General features: G+C 45.4%; 1 long non-coding RNA gene across 1 annotated transcript; it reads left to right on the top strand.

The window, feature by feature from the left end:
* The first annotated feature begins 567 nt into the window (after positions 1-567).
* Positions 568-8,346, top strand: LOC148003006 (uncharacterized). The gene is made up of 3 exons (XR_015631262.1): positions 568-751; positions 1,546-1,858; positions 6,898-8,346. It is a non-coding gene; the product is annotated as an uncharacterized LOC148003006 (long non-coding RNA).
* Positions 8,347-12,517: the final 4,171 nt, after the last annotated feature.

Genomic DNA, 12,517 nt, shown 5'->3' with positions numbered 1-12,517 from the left:
GGGGAAAGCACATGGGGTAGGGAGCTGTGGGAAGTGATCGGGTCACCAGGCTGTGCTGGAGTGGGAAATACCCTTACCAGAGAGGCCCCGAGTGCTGGATGTCCCTTCACCAAGAGTGGACAAGGCAAGGAGCAGCCATGGATTGTAGGTGGGCTCTTTAAAAGTTCCTGAGTTCACTGGCGCTTGACCTTTGACTTGTCTGTATGGCTCCTGGTTTATGGTGTTTTGTTCCTCCAGCTGAAGCCTCTATTTGTGTTCCTAGAGGCTGCATTCATCAGCAGGCTTGGAACACTGCCCCAGTGTTCTGGTTAGTTTCTTTGTTAACTTGATACAAGCTAGAGTCATATTCGAAAAAGGAAACGTCAATTGAGAAAATGCCTCCATCAATCTGGACTGCAGGTAAGTCTGTAAGTCACTTTCTTGATTAAATGATTTATATGAAAGGGCCCAGGCCACTGTGGGTGGTGTTACCCCTGGACAAGTGGTCCTGATATACAGGTAAAAGCAAGTGGAGAAAGTCCTGGGAACAAGACAGTAAGCATTGTTCCTCCATGGCCTTTGCTTCAGTTTCTGTCTCTAGGTTCCTCCTTGAGTTCCTGTCCTGACTTCCCTCAGTGATGGATTGTGATCTGGGATGTATCGGCCAGTGTGAACCCATTTCTACCCAGGATGCTTTTGGTTGTGGAAAACAAACAGCTATAGAAAGCAAACTAGGACTCCCCCCCATGCCGGATAATGGAGCAAAATCCTTGTGAGTTCCCAGTGTTCCTTGCTGTGTGTTATTGATGAGGGACAGGGGTGTGTGTCATCCTGGAGCTTCCTCCCCATCTCCTCTTTCAGAAGATCTGAGAAGATAGCAGCTCAAGTCCTGCAGCGTGCAGGCCTAATGGGCTGGTCAGAAAGAAACACTCTCTGGGCTCTGGAGACAAAGCATTTGATAAACAATTCTGGCAGGCTATGAGCCAGTTCATGGGGCTGTCTACTGGGCCAGGTGGAACCCAGGGCACCACCTAGGAGAAGATATACTCCTGACTATGACCCCAGACTAATAGGGACATCCTAAGTCTGCCATTCATTCGCTGTGTACTTGGGGAAGTGATTAACCTTTTTGAACCCCAGGCCCTTCGTAATACCAATATTGTCTGCCTCAGAGATGTTGTGTTAACAAAACCAGGTTTTGCATACCAAGTGCTTTCATGAGGGTCTGGCACAGAGCATATAGCAGTGGGGAATTATAGATATATCTCTCCAGAACCTTCTCTATGCTCTCCTCTCTTTCCTCTACTTTTTTTTTGGGGGGGCTTTATTGAAGTTTAACATCTGTCTTAGTCAGGGTTTCTATTCTTGCACAAACACTATGTCCAAGAAGTAAGTTGGGGAGGAAAGGGTTTATTCAGCTTACACTTTCTACATTGCTGTTCATCACCAAAGGAAGTCAGGATTGGAACTCAAGCAGGTCAGGAAGCAGGAGCTGATGCAGAGGCCACGGAGGGATGTTACTTACTGACTTGCTTCCCCTGGCTTGTTCAACTTGCTCTCTTATAGAACCCAAGACAACCAGCCCAAGGACGGCACCACCCACAATGGACTGTGTCCTCCCCCTTCATCACTAGTTGAGAAAATTCCTTACAGCTGGATCTCACGGAGGCATTTCCTCAAGGGAGGCTCTTTTCTCTGTGATAACTCCAGCTTGTGTCAAGTTGACATGCAAAACCAGCCAGGACGACATCCAGACTGCAAGTGGCTGAATTCTCAGAATGCCCATTTTGTCCCACCTCATGAGATACTAGAAAGAGTCTGTGGCTGCATTCATACCAGAGGGCTGGGCAGTGAAGGAGCAGGCTCCAGCTGGGACAGAGTAAGCACTTTCCCCTCCCCCCTTTCACTGAACGATCCCTAGAGACCTGAGCAGAAAGCAAGGTGTTTCGGTATAGACAACTCTGACAGGGAACAGATAGACTTTCTCCTCTCCCCTCTCTTCTGCTCAGCCCTCACGTAACCCCGTGTAGCACAGGTGGAAACAGCCACAGTGTGGCTAAGTCCCCAGGGTCGGGGGTGGGGATCCTTACAGTTATAGTTGTGGCTCCATAAAGTTATTTAAGAGCAGACCCACGCGGTCTTTCAAAGATTTTGAAAACGATCGAACAACAGGCTCTCATTCAACTCCCAGATGTGACATTGTATGGCACATACACCGACGTAAACAGCTTTGAAATCACACTGAGGTTGAAGGCACAGCCTATAGTAAGCTGGCTGGGGTTCTTGACCTGAGCCCAACTGCGTTGTTTGCGTGCTCCATCCAAAACATCAACCACCTCCACAGGAGTTAACAAAGAGCCAGAGCCAGAAGACCCAAGAGTCAACCGAATTTACCTGGAACCTGGAGAGCCCAGGAAAAGTCTCAGCGTTTATGGGAACAGACAAAAGACACTGGCAGCAAGACGCCACAGATGCTCAGCCAGTAGGCGGAGCTTTCGAGAGAGTGTTTATAAACGTGCTTCAAGAATCAAAGGCCAGAGCTGGGTGGCATGCGCCTTGAAGTCCCAGCACTCCAGAGGCAGAAGCAGGAGTTCAAGGCTGGCTCCTGATCTACACAGCATAGCCAGGGGTACAAGAAGAAACCCTTCCTAAAAACAAAACAAAACAAAACAACAACAACAAAAACCTAAGGCCAGCAGGTTGGTGAGATGGCTTAACCAGTAAAGGTGGTTGGCACTAGTCCTGAGGTCGGAGTTTAATTCACAGGACCCTCATGATGGAAGGATAGAACTGACTCCCACAAATTATTCTCTGACCTCCACATTCTAGCTGTGGTATCCACGCATGTACACACACACACACACACACACACACACACACACACACACACTACATTTAAAAAAAAAAGTATTTATTATGTATACAGTATTCTGCCTGCATGCCAGAAGAGGGCATCAGATCCCAGTGTAGAAGTTATGAGCCACCATTTGGTTGCTGGGAATTGGGCTCAGGATCTCTGAAAGAACGGCCATCTCTCTAGACCCTCACATGATACATTTTTAAAAGGTAAACACTCTTTTTTGTTAAAAAAATTATTTTATGTGAGTACAATGCCACTGTCTTCAGGCACACCAGGAGAAGGCATCGGATCTCATTACAGATGGTTGTGAGCCACCATGTGGTTGCTGGGATTTGAACTCAGGACCTCTGGAAGAGCAGTCAGTGCTCTTAACCACTGAGCTATCTCTCCAGCTCAAAGGTGAACACTCTTAAATGACAAAAGGCTCATCACAGAAACAGAAAATTGAACGAAGAACCAATTGGAAACCTCAGAACTGAAAAGCATGAGTGGAAATATCTCTTTACATGGCCTCAACAACAGCAATTAATAGACAAAGAAGACCATGAACTTGAAGACCTGTCATTAGAATGTACCTAGAGTGAAAAGATTTAATAGGAAAGACCAGACCTTTCGACCCATGAACCAATACCAAAGGGCCTCATGTTCGCGTCACCAGAATCTCAGCGAATAGGAGGAAAGACTGGTGCACAAAACAAATTTGAGGAACCAGTAGGAAAAAGCCCCCAATTTTAGCAGAAGACATGGATATATAAGACCCACTGAACCACAGGGCAGCTTCACCCAGAGAAATCTGCACCAAGATTCATCAATCAAACCATGAGCATCAACCACAAAGACAAATCCTAAAGCAACCAGAGAAAAACGACACATCCCTTACAAGGGAACCATGGTGCAGGTGACAGATGATTTTTTTTTAAACCAGCCATTATGGAGGTTAGGAGGAAATTGGAAATTTTTAAACGCCAAAAGAAAAGGATTGTCACCTCTATTCTACATTCTGTGGAAATGTTTCTCAGGGAGAAGGATATTCTCAGGTGAAGAGAAGTTCAGAGATCATCTCTGTCGTGTTGAACTGAGTCAGAGGGCGACTTGGCAGAGTATGAGTAAAGAAAGAGCAACAGGGGTGGCCAATATTTATGTCTGGGAAGAGCTGTATTCTCCTGGGTTCTTTAAAATGTTAGACAGTTAGCAACAAGCATTGTAACATTGAGTTTTCAGTGTGTGTACTGCTATCCTTTATAGGGGAATTATAGCAACAACCCATGTGGGAGGGCAAGTTTCCACATTCCCTTTGTGCTGTGATTTGGATGTTGAAATGTCCCCTGCCAAGCTCATGTGGCACTACTGACCGAGTGGATGATGAGGGCTCTGACTTCATTAGGGACCCAGCCATCGATGGATTCACAGGATTAGCATTCACAGGAATGGATTAGCAGGAAGTAGTAAAAGCCAGAAGGTGATTGGAGGACATGGATTCTGGAGCAGAAAAGGGTTATGGTGCCCCTTCCTTTATTCTTTCTATTACCTTCCTGACACCACTGGTAGGCAGTTTTCCTCTGTGCCCACGTACAATGATGTTTCCCTCCATACCTGTCTTAGTTGGGTGTCTATTGCTAAAACGTTGTGACCAAAGCAAGTTGGAGGGAAGGGTTTATTTACTCTTATACTTCAGGTAACAGGCTATTACTAAGGAAAGCCAGGGCAGGAACCTCTGCAGAAGCCAGAGAGAGAGAGAGAGAGAGAGAGAGAGAGAGAGAGAGAGAGAGAGAGAGAGAGAGAGCTGCTTTCTGGCCTGCTCCCTGCTCCCCATTGCTTGCTCTTCCTGCTTTCTTATGTCAGTTAGGACCATGGCCACGCGGTGGTACTGCCCTCACTGGGTTGGGCTTTTCCACATCAACCATTAACCAAGAAGATGCCCTACCGATCTGCCTATAAGCATTCTGATGGAGGAGGCATTTTCTCCGTTGAAATCCTCTTCCCAGATAACTCTAGCTTGTATCAAGTTGAGAAAGGAAAAACCAAAACAAAACAAAAAGCCTAAACCAAAACCAAACAAAACCAACCAACCAAACAAACAAACAAACACCAAATAAAAACGGCCAGCACAGTACCCTTATGCTGTGGGATGAGCAGCTTCCCCCATGCTCTCCACCAGGGGGTGAAGAGCATTCCTTTCTATATCTACACCATTCGTGGGCAGCTAAGGCTCTGACACCAGGAGCTCAGCAGCACTGTTCCGTGCTCGCACAGCACAATCAGTCTATCTTACTATGGGACTAGAAGCAATGGCTCCAGGTCAGCAAGGGCTAACAGCCCAGAAACTGCGGCCTAAAGGACTTCCCCCCCTTTTCAGCTGTTTCCTTATGTATTTCGTCACAGTGACAAAAAAAAACAATGCCCACAACTTGGAGGTGACAACATAGGGATTTTAAGCGAGACTATTATTTTAAGTGTGCACATTATCATCCCTGCCAGAACCACTAGGAAAATAACAAGACCCACAAAGCAGAGGTAGTGAGAAACACAGTAGGTAAATTAAAGTGGAGCACAAATCACTGTTCACATAACCTACAAGAAGTCAGGAAATGAGGAAAACGAGGGGAAAAAAGACTGGCAGAAATGGGAAGCTGATAAAATGGAACTTAATGCAAGCATCAAAAATTGTATCAAATGCTAGTGTTCTGACAGTGACGTCAGTGCAGAAGACATCAGAGTGGACATTAGAAAGAGGGACAGGCACATCAAACAAAACACTGTAGGAGCCTGAACGCCCAGAGGAATATATACCATGCAATGCTAATTACTGTGTTAAGACTCAGAGTTCCTATTAGTATCAGATAAATGCAGGAATAGCTGCATGGTGGTCTGAATGAGAATGGTTCCCACAGGGTCGTAGGTTTGAAGGCTTGGCTCCCAGTCAGTGTCCTGAGTTGAGATTCCAGAAGGTAAGACCTCTAGGAGGTGAGCCCAGAATAGACTTTTCTAGGGGTTAAAAGAAGATGCAGTCAGAAAACCAGAAGAGTTCTCCCCCTCCCCTCCAATCCTCGCCTGGATGCTAGACCTGCTGCTATCACGAACCTGGGCTCTCCTAGAGTTGGGAAAAGAAACATTTTGCTGTCTGAGCCACTCAGTCTGTGCCTCTCTTGTTAAAGACCAAACTTGAGACAGGTAAAAGCAATCAAAACATACTCAGGATCAAAGAGCTACCTAGAGGGAGCCTACAATTATAAAGATTGAAATTGTAGATATATAAAAAGAATTCTTACAAAAAGTGAATCTCCCAGTCAAAATAGTTTTCCTGCAAGCGTTGGCGAAGATTTTTTTTCTTAATGTTTAGAAGAGTTCCTCATACTGTCTTCTATAATATAGAAGAAAAAAGGAAGACTTCTAAACTTACTTAATGGAATCATCCAAGAAAGAGAAGCAGAGAAAGAGAAGCAGAGATCAATTTCCCCCAGGAACACACACCAAATTATCTAACAAAATATTAGTGAATTGTTTCTAACAGTATATAAAAAGTATTGCACACCATAACTAAGAAGGCACCATAACTAAGAAGGGTTTATCACAGGGGCGCCAAGCTGGTTAAATATTTGAAAATTAAACAATGTAGGCTGCCAATAATACAGCCTCCGTAGAGGCTGATTATATTGACGTAAATGATTCTACTAACGAATGCAGGAGACACACTTAACCCTGGCAAGTGAGAAAACTCTCAGAGGCCAGAGGGACCTTCCTCACTCTGATAAGGGGTTCTTGTTATAAAAAAAAATTAAGGGCTGACATCTTGTGTTATAGGTGTGAGGACATAACAGTGAAACAGTGTTTCCTCCTCCTGGGTGTGCTGGCCAAGACATTTAAGGCAAGGAAAGTAAATAAAGGAAAGCCAATTGAAAAGTAAGAAGTTAGGGTTGGGGATTTAGCTCAGTGGTAGAGCGCTTGGCTATCAAGCGAAAGGCCCTGGGTTCGGTCCCCAGCTCCGGGGGGTGGGGGTGGGGGGGGAAAGTAAGAAGTTACATTGTTTCTATTCACAGAACAAATGTTTGTTTCCACAGCTCGAAGAAATCCACTCTGGCCACTAAGCTGCAGTTTAAGGCAGGACACATGGCCCCAGTCGATTCTCTTTCTCTATACCTGCAACAAAAACTGGATGGCCACTAAAAAGATTTTAAAGTGGCATCATTTACAGGAGTGCTGAAATGAAAGATGGTGTATACATTTAGCAAAAGCGTGACTGGTTCTGTATACTGAAAATTACAAAATGCTTATGAAAGAAACCAGAGAAGGTTTGTACAAATGGAGCACCATCAGGGGCAGCCTACATAAACAAAGACACACGTGTCAGAAGACGTGGCATGGTAAAGACCGCAGCTTCCTTCAATCAGACCAATCGATTTAAGACAATTCTGGTGAAAATCCAGCAGGAATTGTTTTGTTTTGGTTTTTTTTTCCCTTTAAAGCTCTAAACATACTGCTTCCAAAATGCATTCAGGGAGAAAGGCAAAGGACTTAGATAGTCAAAACAATTTTGAAAAAGAAGTTCGTAAAGCCCACAATCCCCAATTTGACGGCTTATTATATAAAGCTGCTGTAATCAAGACGTCGTGGTATTGGCGAAAGAACAACTGGTAAGCAGAGAGTGATTGCTGATCAATGAATGGGGTAGGAAGTCCGAAACAGACCTACGTGTGTAGGATTTGGCAGAGGTGGAAGGGCAATTCAAAGGAAAAAAGGATAACCTCTCTGCCCCAGGAATAGAACACTGGAGATTCAGATACACAAAAATGACCCTAAGCATCCTTCTGTATGCAAAAGTCCACTCAAGACAGAGCATAGACCCAAATGTAAACACAAAACCTTTAGAAAGGAACACAGTGGCAACTGTTGTTGAAGGGCTCCAGCAAGCCCGAGCACGGCAACCATGGCTCTGGCAGGCCTCGCCTTTCTCCCCCATTCCCTCTGCCTTGCTAAAAAACTGTTAGATTGCATTCCTAAGGCTAGTCTCCAAGGTCTATCCCCTCATTTGGCTGCTTTCTCCTTCTGAGGCTGACCACCAAAGTCCAGTTATCAAAGTATTGAAATCCAGCAATCAAAAGCCCCCTTGTTGGGGAGGGGCAGAAAAAAAAGCCCCCTTGTGGTTAACCTAATAAACATGCCCAATTAAAATCAAACATCTCACCCTAACACAGGGTTTCCTTTATAAATTGCCATTTTCCTATGGGCCATGTCTGTCTCTTCTCTGTCCAGAGGCAGTCCTTTGTGCCCCGGGACAAATATCCCTTCCCCTCTTCCTTGTTCCTTTTCCCTTCTCCCTCTGTCTCCTGTCTTTGTCTCTCATTCCCAACCCTTTCACCATCTGAGGGAAATAAATCTCTTTTGTACCAAGAACTTGGTCCTAGGGTGTGTGATGATTTGAATAGGTTTGGCCCCGATAAATTCATGTGTTTGAATATATGGCTCATAGGAAGTGGCAGTATTAGGAGGTGTGGCACTGTTAGAGGAAGAATATCACTATGGAGACTTTGAGGTCTCATATAAGCTCAAGCTATGCCAAGTGTGACAGTCTTCTGGTTGCCTTCAGATCACAATGAAGAACTCTCAGTTCCTCCAATACCATGTCTCCCTACACACTGCCTTGCTTCCCGCTATGATGGTAATGGACTAAACCTTCATAAAAGTTGCCTTGGTCACAGTTTCTCTTCACAACAATGAAACCCTAAGACATCTGGTGTTGACTTCAAGGTCTTTTTAGTAGTAATGTGAGGTCAGGGGAATCTCTGAATGAAATGTGATAAACAGGGTGTCATCAAGATAAGCTCCCACTCAAGGAGTAAGTCTGCCAAAGGACTGAAAGGTGAGCTTTACACTGGTGGAAATGTTTACAAATCCAGAATGCACAAAGAGATCTCTCAAGACTCTAGACAAGAAACAACCTATGAGAAAAATGGACAAAAGACTCAAGCAGGTGCTTCCCTAAAGGGAACATATGATGTAAGTAAACACACAAAAAGATGTTCTACATCATTAATTATAGGGAAATGTAAAGCCACAATGAATGCCATTGTATGTATGTATATAAGTATATATACATATATATATGTATATATGGTTAAAATAAATACTGACAATATAAATGCTGACAAAGATATGGAGAAACTAAACTCCACATCCTTTGTAGGTTGGCATGCAAATGCTTTTCCAGCTTCCTATTAAATATACACATCACACCCCTCAGCCATATTATTCTTGGTATTCGCTCTAGAAAATTTATGTTGAGACAAAGACCTGTAGGTGAATGTTCACTGTAACTTTATATAGCTCCACCGGAAACTGTAAACAGTCTTATTGTCCTTCAAAGGCGGGTACCCAGGGCATGCCCCATAATAGACTACTCCTTAGCAATGAGAAGAAATAAATGATTCGCAAAATGTGTTATGTGAGTCTCAAAGGCATGTTTTGTCACTCAAAGGGAGTGACAAAAGCCACACGGGGCTTCTCACTGCACGATGACATGTATTTCTATGGTGGTTGGAGATAAAGCAAAGCAACAGTGATTAAGAACAGGCTTGTAGTTCTCTGGGTGTGGGAGTCGGGGGAGATTTTCCTGCAAGGGTTAGCACGTGGGAGTTGCCTGAGGTAACACTCCCTTCTACAGTGGTGGACACATGAATCTGGTGTGTTAAAAGTCACAGAACCGTAGGGGCTGGAGAGATGTCTCAGTGTTTAAAAGTACCGGCTGCTCTTGCAGAAGATCCAGTTTGATTCCCAGCACCCACCTGGTTCTCACAAATGGCTGTAACTCCAGTTCTAGGAGACTCCAGTGCTGTGTTCAGACCTCTGGTATTGCATGCACAGACACACAAACCATCAACAAATAAACAAACAAACAAAAAAACAAAAACAAAAGATAAAAAACCTCCTACACATAAATTTAAAAAAAAAACCTAATAGAAGTATAACAGCAGGAAAGTCAAACTTATATTATGGTTAACAACTTTAAAAAAGGAAAAACTACAAGTGTTGTTGCAGTGACTTTTTGACTACACCGCCTTGTGCTCCATGTGAGTCCTTTGTTTTAGGTCTGAGGTGAGGCACGGCCCATTATGGCAGGGGAGGCCTGGTGGCTACAGCTTGGACAAGTGGTCACGGTGTCTTTAGAGTGGTGAAGCACAGAGACAAACATGAATGCCGGTGCTCAGCCAGGATCCTTCTGTCCTCCATCCTCTATCCACTGGCTAAGACCATGGTTCTCAACCTGTGGGTCATGACCCCCATAGGGGTCACAGATCAGATATTTGCATTATAATTCATAACAGCAAATGAAGTAGCAACAAAATATTACCACAGTCTCAAATGTGATGGACACCATCAGGCCTGGACTGGAACTTCCCAAACTGTGAGCCAAGATGAACTTCTCCCCATGCCAGTAGGGCATCAAAGGTGTTTGTTGTGGAGGATGGGATGATGGTTAGTGCACCTGTTTTGGCAGGTGGTCACTATAACATAAAGAACTGAATTAATGGAGTCGCAACCTTAGGAAGGTGGAGAAGCATTGGTCTACAACCTCAGCACATCGCATGGTGCCGTTCACATGTAGTGGAGGTCTTCTCATTGCAGTTTACTTAATCCAGATAATCTCTGACAGACATGCTCAGAGGAGTGTCTCTGTCATGATTCTAGATGCTGTCAACCCACATTCAGCTTCCTGTAGGCTCTCCAGCTAGTGCCTTGTTTTTTTTTTAAAACCTTGGGCCTCATTATTCTTCCTCACTAAGTTCCACGACTCTGCCTCCCTTAGTCTGGGATTATCTGTTGCTAAGGTTGGATCTTATGTGACCCTTGTGGTAAAGGCTTGATCTCCGGCGTGATGTTATGGGTGGGAAGTTGGAACCTGTTAAGAGGTGCCCTGAGTACTTGGGACATGTTGGTGATGGCGTGATGTTATGGGTGGGAAGTTGGAACCTGTTATGAGCTGCCCTGAGTACTTGGGACATACTGGTGATGGCGGGGAAGGGAGTGGGGATGGAGGGTGTGAGGGGGAAACATGTGGTCCCGTCTCCCTTTTCTTTTGATTACAGTCACAAGACCAGCAGCTTGGCTCATGTGCCCAGCTATGACGTGTTACCACAGTCTCAAATGTGATGGACACCATCAGGCCTGGACTGGAACTTCCCAAACTGTGAGCCAAGATGAACTTCTCCCCATGCCAGTAGGGCATCAAAGGTGTTTGTTGTGGAGGATGGGATGATGGTTAGTGCAGTACAATCCCCTTTGCTTAGCTACCTCCTGGTTTTCTTTCCGGTCCATCTTGGATGTCATCTCTTTCTAGAAGTTTTCTGGACTTCACCTCTCCCAGACAGCTTAGGCATCCCTCCCCTGGCTCCCTGCCCACCTAGCCTCTGTCTCACTTCCCCTTGCAGCCTGGTCAGAAACAGTCTACAGAGAATGTGTCCAGGGCAGGGTCTTGGTCTGATCACAGGAACCAAGGCAATAGTTCCTATCTCCTCTGTGTGTCTGTGGAAGCCATTCAGAAAGTTTCCAGCTTTGTAAATTGCACAGGATCTTGTGAATCTCCACTTTCCTAGGCTTTCCCAAGCTCAGTCTGTGTCTGCTGGTTCAATGTCTACTTGGGCAGTTAGGGAAAAGACACCCAAGTCCCTTTCTCAATCTGATTTCGCCATAGCCCTTTGATGAAGCTCGGTCTGTGTAGGGAGGATGAGGACTCTTGTCAAAAAGTCTTGGATTCGAATTGGGATAAAACACTGTTGCTTTCCAGCTCTCAGTTTTATTCATCTGATCAAGCTAATGGAACTTTTATGGCCCTTCTCTTAGGATGACAAGTCTGAGAGCTGGGAGAGAAGTCAGCCTTGAACCAGTGGGACACCCCCAAGGGTGGGGCTGAGTAGGGTGCTAAGTCACCTGTGGTTGGCAGTCACTTGTCCCCTCTCTGGAAACAGTCATAGCAAGGAGAGAAAAGGTACCTGGGGAGCCCTTCCCTTCTCTCACCCACCTCTTAATTGCAGGGCGGGCAGCTGCCTCACCCCTTTCCTCTCCCACATTTGGTTCAAACCCCTAATTTGTCAGTCAGGGAAGCAACCAAGCATTAGCATTGGGTGGAATGCCAGGCAAGAGTGGCATTCACTCTGCCAGCGGTTAGGGTGTGGAAGGGTGACATATGATTACCGAGAGGTGGAACTGGGGTTAGGGTGGTATCTTACCTCTCTTGGCCTCTTGTTTCTGCATGTGGAGAACATTCTGGAGAGAGGAAGGCGGCCACTCACACTTGGCTCTCTGCTTTGCTCTAATAGTCACCATTAATAAAACATTGCATTAAACCCAAGCTCAGAGGGGATAATTGGAGCCATTTCTCATGTCTCCAGGCAGAGAGAGGGTTGACTCCTGGGTATAGCGGCTGGTGATTCTGGAATTTGGGGTAAACTGAGGACCTGTGGGAGCTAAGGATCTGCAGAGGAATGAGTTCCTATGAAAAGGGAGTGAGGCTCGGGCTGGAGACTCTAACCACCTTCTTCCCCAGCCCAGGACAGCAAGGACCTCCCTTCTGCTTCACACAGTACCCAAGAAGGCATGCTCAACTGCCAACAGAATAGCTGGAGTGCTGGCCTTACTACTTGCCAGTTCAGCATGTCCTGTTTCTGAGGCTTAGTTTTCTTATCT

Source organism: Rattus norvegicus, chromosome 10 (genome assembly GCF_021556685.1).
Source record: "Rattus norvegicus strain SHRSP/BbbUtx chromosome 10, alternate assembly SHRSP_T2T, whole genome shotgun sequence".
In the NCBI taxonomy this organism is placed as follows: domain Eukaryota; kingdom Metazoa; phylum Chordata; class Mammalia; order Rodentia; family Muridae; genus Rattus; species Rattus norvegicus.
The sequence above is the reverse complement of the archived record's forward strand: the minus strand, read 5'-3'. Positions and strand labels throughout refer to the sequence as shown.